Raw genomic sequence first — 7,500 nt, 5'->3', positions numbered from 1 at the left:
GTATCTCGACCGCCGTGCGCCCACCTGACTATAGTTCACCGTGTCGTTACACGTCTGTTGCGGTCAAAACCCACCGGCGGGCAGCGACGGGCAACACAGTAGAGCCGGGAACAACCTAGGGCTGCGGCTGGCCCTGGTCCCTCCGAGCGACGGCCCGCAAAGCCTTCTGGTCACACGTCCGATGCTGATTGCAAGGGCGTGCCACCTGACCTATACCTGGTCAGGAAGGTGATGGAGATGCCTCGCTTAGTTTCCTGCATGGCATACACGTAAACATTAAATACGAGCCTCGATCGGCTCTCAGGTTATCCTGTGAATCGGCTCAGGGAGCCGATCCACCCATGATTCGTACGAGGTGCACGAATATATGGTGGTCCTGATTGATCAAGATAAAGCTAATGAGATCTACGACGATTTAGGGTTTTCACCGCATAATCGGATCATCCTACTCACGATTGGGCCTCGCGGCCACGCACGGTGATCGTAAGCCGATCCTAGATAGGGCCTAAAAACCAACACGAGGTTGATCCCCGGAACATCCTGTCTAGGACTAGCAAACGACACCCTACGTGCCATTGGATCCTCCAACCCTTTGTAAGGCCTAACTATTGCAGATATTAAACTAATCCTTGTAGAACAAGGAGCAACCGTAACGGATCGGATCTACTAAATAATGATCAAGCGGGGTGCCGCCCCTACACCTAAGATAGGTGTAAGGGCGGCTAGATATGCAAGGGTTGCACTACGACAGCATATGATACGAAGAACAATGCTAACCCTAACACATCTATGATAACTACGTTGCTCGCCATCAAAAAGGCTTCAGTACGAGCAACGCATGAACAACATGAAGCTTCTGCTGCCTAGATCGCAAGATGCGATCTAGGCAGCATGTTGCTTACCGGTAGAAACCCTCGAGACGAAGGAGTTGGCGATGCGCCGAGATTGATTTGTTGGTTGAACGTTGGTTGTTGTTTATTCCATAAACCCTAGATACATATTTATAGTCCAGGGGACTTTCTAATTTAGGCGTGCACCTAACCGTGCACGGGTAAAACTCTATCTTCTAATCTAAGATGCGATCTACTATATTAAGATACAAGGGCAAACTAGCCCAACTTTGCATAACAGGCCGATTCTTGTTCTTTCTTCCATGTATATCTTCAAATCCATCTTGATCGCGGCCCACCTCTGACTCGGTCAAATCCTGGTGATAACACATGCCCCCCTGGTTTTGGTAATGATAATTTCAAAACCACTCTGTTTTTCCTTCGAAGGGTCATGTCGTGAAGAGCAGAACCGTTGCAGTATCCTTCATCATTATGCCCTGTCTTCCCAGCTTCTCTGCAAAATTCGACAGCTTTGGCATCACCTCCTCTGAAACTGCAATAGCATTAAATTTCCACCAGATTTCTCATTATTTATCCGTGCCGATCGATTAGCTCTCTTTATCCCCTTCCTCTGTTCTAGCTATCGGCACCAAAAAACCCTCTTCTTCCTCAGCCATGTCGTCTTCTTCCTCCTCTTCCGTCTCTCTCCAATCCTCTTCCTCAAGCGAGTTGGTTCCAGAGCGCGACCAGATGGAGGCGTACAAACGCCGAGCTCCCAAACATTGGGACAAGCGGGAGTGGGACTTTGACTTCGTGCCGGAGGGTGAGGATCTCGTCTGGTCAGATGGGGCCATGCCCCTAACCGACGGGGAATATGACCTCCGGTACCTGGTTGACGGAGCACTAGAGGCGGAGAGCGATGATGATGACCCTCCCTTCCGGGGTACATTCACCTCCGTCACCAAAGAAGAAGAGGACGACGAAGAAGAAGACGTCTCCTCCGACCTGAAGAAGGAACAGGAGGACGACACCTCCTCCGACGAACCACCACCAAAGCGTATCCGGGGCTGGGCTTGGTCAGACGAAGACGATGATGATGACGAGGAAGAGGCCTCTGCTGAAGGTCACAGTAGCAGCAACGAGGAACTCGCCGACAGCAGCAATGGTGGTAGCTACCTCAGCGACGGCGAAGACAGCAACAGCCCTTAGAGTAGGGATTTACTAGCATAGGGTTGGCAGTAGTAATCCGTTCCCTTTTGTTGAACAATCGGCTTCTCCTTGTAAGAAATTTTATTATCAATGAAAACTTCTTTTGATTTTGCCGATGTCCTGTATGCTGATTCAGCCGATTTTCCCTCATCTGACTTTGTGACCGTTAGCCCAATCAATGTTCAATGACCGATGGCAATGCATCGGTCTCTCACGATAATCTGCGAGACAGGTCAATTCAATCATCCCTCCAAATCAGCCAGTCTTACCAATGATGATAGCACTGCCGATCGCAGTAAGCCGTGGGTTTAGTCTTGAGCAGGTGTCTTTACAAGGGCCCTGGAACTGTCGCTGAATCAGCTTGGATGCTAAAGCTGATACCTCTGTAACAAAAGCACCCCTTTTCAGAACAGTTGCGATGTAGAGCCAGCCGATTCCAACCAAATTTGCTCTCGAGAGCCAAGAAACTTTCAGGCGAGTTGCATCCCAAGCCTCACCCAAGGCGAGAATAGTGATGAATCAGCCAAACACGTTACCATTGGCTTCCATGTTATTAATATGGAACCAGCCGATTCCAACGAAATCGGCTCTCCAAAACAAAGACATTTTAGGGCGAGCTGCCCCCCGCGCCTCAATCAAGGCGAGAATACCGGCATGGATGCACAGATCAAACAAAAAGGCTCTGACCTTAGGTAATCTGGTAATCCGAGATAGCCACCATGAAGAATCAGCTGGTTTTGTGTAATTGTACTAGAGTCGATGGCTGCGCATCGGCTGTATGTTGTTATGAAAAAAAAAATTTTACTGGCCGATTTTTCCTAATCGGCCCCCAATGTTTCACTGCATACATGTTTACACATGTTTATCTGCACATGTTCATCTGACTATATGCCCCCCGAGCCGAATCTGCCAGGTGACTGCAGATATCGGCTTTGTGGTTAGCCAAGGCACTGTACTTGCACGTCGGCTCCGCGAGGATCCGTGCTGACTCTCATCCGCCGACGTGACCACTGCCCAACAAATCGATGTTGAACACAAGCAGAACATGTAGTGAAGATAATTTTGGCCGATTGCTGGAATCGGCCTCCATATCGATTGAAGCGCTGACTGAAGGTTCTGTAATGCCCCTTCATAGATTTTTGGGGCCGATCAGAAGGATCAGCCTTGCCACGTTTGCTCATCGCTTTGCTTCAGCTACTCAGTCAGGCTGGTGGATAAAACCAGCCCAACCTCTGACTTTATCATGTTGATGCGCTTGCTGTCGTCCACCTCGAGTGCATCGTGTAATCGTGGAACACTAAACTCCGTCGGAAGGACGAGCACCAATGTTTGTGCCAGCCGATGTCTCATCATCGGCTTTCCTTTGTTTGGGGCGCCACTCCATTTTCCGTGGTCGACCCTCTTCGTCCAGGGTTCGCTGAATTTTCGCGGCCAGATCAGGTCGCGCCTTCCTTAGCGTGTGCAGGTATAACCTTTCGGCTTCCTCCAGGCCGTGCAATCGCTGAACCCTGCGCTTTTGTGAACGGCTGAGCCCATCAGGGCACCACCTTGGCCGGTGGTACCTGCCTTCTTCTTGTCCCTCGTCTTCTGAATCCTCGAGATCTTCCCAACGAGGGGACTCAGCGCGTTTGCTTTGTGGCGGGAGAGGCCCTAGGCGCTTGAACACGGACACGTTGGCTGCCTCCTTCTTCTTCTGGTTGCATTCTGGGCAATTGCCGATTGTGGGCAATCGGCTCATTCCTGAATCCCAGCAGTGTCTGAAGAAAGGACAGTCCCAGTGCCTATCCTCGTCGTCTCGCTCCCTTGCCTTTTCCTTGGCACGGCGCTCGTGCTCCTCCTCATCGCGATCATGCCGACGATGTCTTCTGGCTTCTCTAGCCAGACGATCTCTTTCATCATCATCGCTGGATCGTCGGCGTTGGTCATACTGACTCACATACTTGTTGAGGAGGTGATCAGAGAGGGGTCGCTGATATCTTATATTCTTCGCTTCTCCCTCTGTGATGTAGCGCTTGCCATCATGACGGAGCCGATCGCGTGAAGCGGCCTCCTCTGTGTCCTTGCTACGAGAGCAGCTGCCCTCGTCTCCATCTTTGCCAGAGTGGTGCCCAGGTCCTACCATGTTGATGCTGAACGAGGATCCTGGCTGGCAACCTTCAGGGTAAGTGCCTCCCACCATGTTAACGGCGGGGAAAGGGTGGGTGTCGACCTTCATGGCGTACTGGTTGAAAATCAGACATCCTTGTTCTATCGCCATTTGGATCTGCTGACGCCACACCCTGCAGTCGTTGGTGGCATGGGAGAGCGAGTTATGCCATTTGCAGTATGGCTTTCCATTCAGCTCCTGTACCGTGGGGAATTTGAGACCTTCAGGTATCTTCAACTGCTTTTCTTTGAGCAGGAGGTTGAAGATTTGTTCAGTTTTGGTTACGTCAAAATCAAACCCCCTGGGCGGGCCTGGTGGCTTTACCCATTTGCAGGACACGGGGTTTGCCCCCCGAGTCCATTCAGCCACTGCTACCTCTTGATCTCCCGCAGAAACTTCGTCTTCCTCTGCCTCGACCAGGACTACTGCACGCTTGAATTTGTCCTGGTACAGGTCCGGGTGGCGCTGTTCATATGCCGACAGTTTCTGAACCATGTGCGCCAGTGAGGGGTAGTCTGCTTGGGAGGCCATGTCCTTGAGCGGTGTTGCAAGGCCCGCTACTGCCAACTCGACTGCTTCCTTTTCAGTCACACGAACCGAATAACATCGGTTCCTAAGATTCCTGAAGCGCTGGATGTATTCTGTCACAGTTTCTCCATGCTTCTGACGTATTTGTGCTAGATCGGCAAGGCCAGACTCGGAAGCCTCTGAGTGATACTGCATATGGAACTGTTCTTCCAACTGCTTCCAAGTCCGGATCGAGTCTGGTGGCAACGAGGTGTACCACCCGAAAGCCGATCCCGTGAGGGACTGTGAGAAGAACCTCACGCGTAGTTGATCCGACACTGAGGCCGGTCCTAGCTGTGCCAAATATCGGCCCACATGCTCGATGGAGCTGGAACCATCTGATCCGCTGAATTTGGAGAAATCAGGGAGCCGATATTTAGGTGGTAGCGGGATCAATTCGTACTCGTCGGGGTACGGCTTGGAATAGCCGATTGCCCTCCTTTTCGGTACCATGCCGAACTGGTCTCTCAGTATGGTACTGATCTGATCCGCTGTGCTGGCTGCAGGAGTTGAACTCTGAAGATTCGCCGGGGTGGCGTACTTAGCCAGCCATGTTTGCTTTTCCAGCTCTGAGCCAACTGCAGGAGCTGAGCTCTGGAGGTTCGTCGGGGTGGCGTACTTAGTTAGCCACATCTGCTTCTCAAGATCTGTCGCTGACGTCCCTCCTGTTTTCCCAGAAGTCCCTGATGTTGTGGCCTGGTTTGTGAGCGCCCAGTTACCGCAATCTGGCACATACGTGCACGTGTACCCATGAGGGATCTCCTTAGGCGCCTCATGCAAGAACTGGCAGTCACTAGGGTCACCACCGATCTTGTAGACGACGAATGCCGGTGAATTCGGCACTTCTGGTGCCGCCAACGCAAATGGCAGCGGTGGACGGGACTGGAGTGGCAACTCTCCTTGATGCGTCCCGAGAGCTGGTCCTGACGGCGAGTACTGGTGCCTCATGATCTCCTGGATCACGTGAAAAGTGACACGCTCCAACGTGTTTACCAGGTTCTCAGAGTGGCGGTGTAACGAGTGAGCCACCAAGTAGTTGATCTCCTGCCGCAGGGACCTGGTGCGTTCTTCTGACGGGGCAGAGAGGTCTATCCCATCGAGTGCACCTTCAGGTGAGAACCCTTTCCATCTGACGCCATGGGAACGGGTTCTATGAAAAGAGCCGATGAGGTCGGCTTCGAGGATGACTTTGATCTCGTCATACTTCTTCTTGAGCTCGTCGGTTAGATCCTCGTACGTGACTGGCGTGCCGTCCGCCATCTCAGATGTAGATGGCGATGTGGTTGATGTAGACGATTGTCCCACCGGACGTGCCAGAATGTGTTGCGGTCAAAACCCACCGGCGGGCAGCGATGGGCAACACAGTAGAGCCGGGAACAACCTAGGGCTGCGGCTGGCCCTGGTCCCTCCGAGCGACGGCCCGCAAAGCCTTCTGGTCACACGTCCGATGCTGATTGCAAGGGCGTGCCACCTGACCTATACCTAGTCAGGAAGGTGATGGAGATGCCTCGCTTAGTTTCCTGCATGGCATACACGTAAACATTAAATACGAGCCTCGATCGGCTCTCAGGTTATCCTGTGAATCGGCTCAGGGAGCCGATCCACCCATGATTCGTACGAGGTGCACGAATATATGGTGGTCCTGCTTGATCAAGATAAAGCTAATGAGATCTACGACGATTTAGGGTTTTCACCGTATAATCGGATCATCCTACTCACGATTGGGCCTCGCGGCCACGCACGGTGATCGTAAGCCGATCCTAGATAGGGCCTAAAAACCAACACGAGGTTGATCCCCGGAACATCCTGTCTAGGACTAGCGAACGACACCCTACGTGCCGCTGGATCCTCCAACCATTTGTAAGGCCTAACTATTGCAGATATTAAACTAATCCTTGTAGAACAAGGAGCAACCGTAACGGATCGGATCTACTAAATAATGATCAAGCGGGGTGCCGCCCCTACACCTAAGATAGGTGTAAGGGCGGCTAGATATGCAAGGGTTGCACTACGACAGCATATGATACGAAGAACAATGCTAACCCTAACACATCTATGATAACTATGTTGCTCGCCATCAAAAAGGCTTCAGTACGAGCAACGCATGAACAACATGAAGCTTCTGCTGCCTAGATCGCAAGATGCGATCTAGGCAGCATGTTGCTTACCGGTAGAAACCCTCGAGACGAAGGAGTTGGCGATGCGCCGAGATTGATTTGTTGGTTGAACGTTGGTTGTTGTTTATTCCATAAACCCTAGATACATATTTATAGTCCAGGGGACTTTCTAATTTAGGCGTGCACCTAACCGTGCACGGGTAAAACTCTATCTTCTAATCTAAGATGCGATCTACTATATTAAGATACAAGGGCAAACTAGCCCAACTTTGCATAACAGGCCGATTCTTGTTCTTTCTTCCATGTATATCTTCAAATCCATCTTGATCGCGGCCCACCTCTGACTCGGTCAAATCCTGGTGATAACAACGTTTTCCGACGTCGCCCCGACTTAGCCGTTTTCAGCCGGTACCGTCGTTTTGGCTGGCGCGCCATGGTTTTTCACCGTATCTCGACCGCCGCGCGCCCACCCGACTATAGTTCACCGTGTCGTTAGACGTTTTCCGACGTCGCCCCGACTTAGCCGTTTTCAGCCGGTACCGTCGTTTTGGCTGGCGCGCCATGGTTTTTCACCGTATCTCGACCGCCGCGCGCCCACCCGACTATAGTTCACCGTGTCGTTAGACGATTT

Source organism: Lolium perenne, unplaced genomic scaffold, assembly GCF_019359855.2.
Source record: "Lolium perenne isolate Kyuss_39 unplaced genomic scaffold, Kyuss_2.0 unplaced44, whole genome shotgun sequence".
In the NCBI taxonomy this organism is placed as follows: Eukaryota; Viridiplantae; Streptophyta; class Magnoliopsida; order Poales; family Poaceae; genus Lolium; species Lolium perenne.
Note: the sequence above shows the minus strand (reverse complement) of the source record.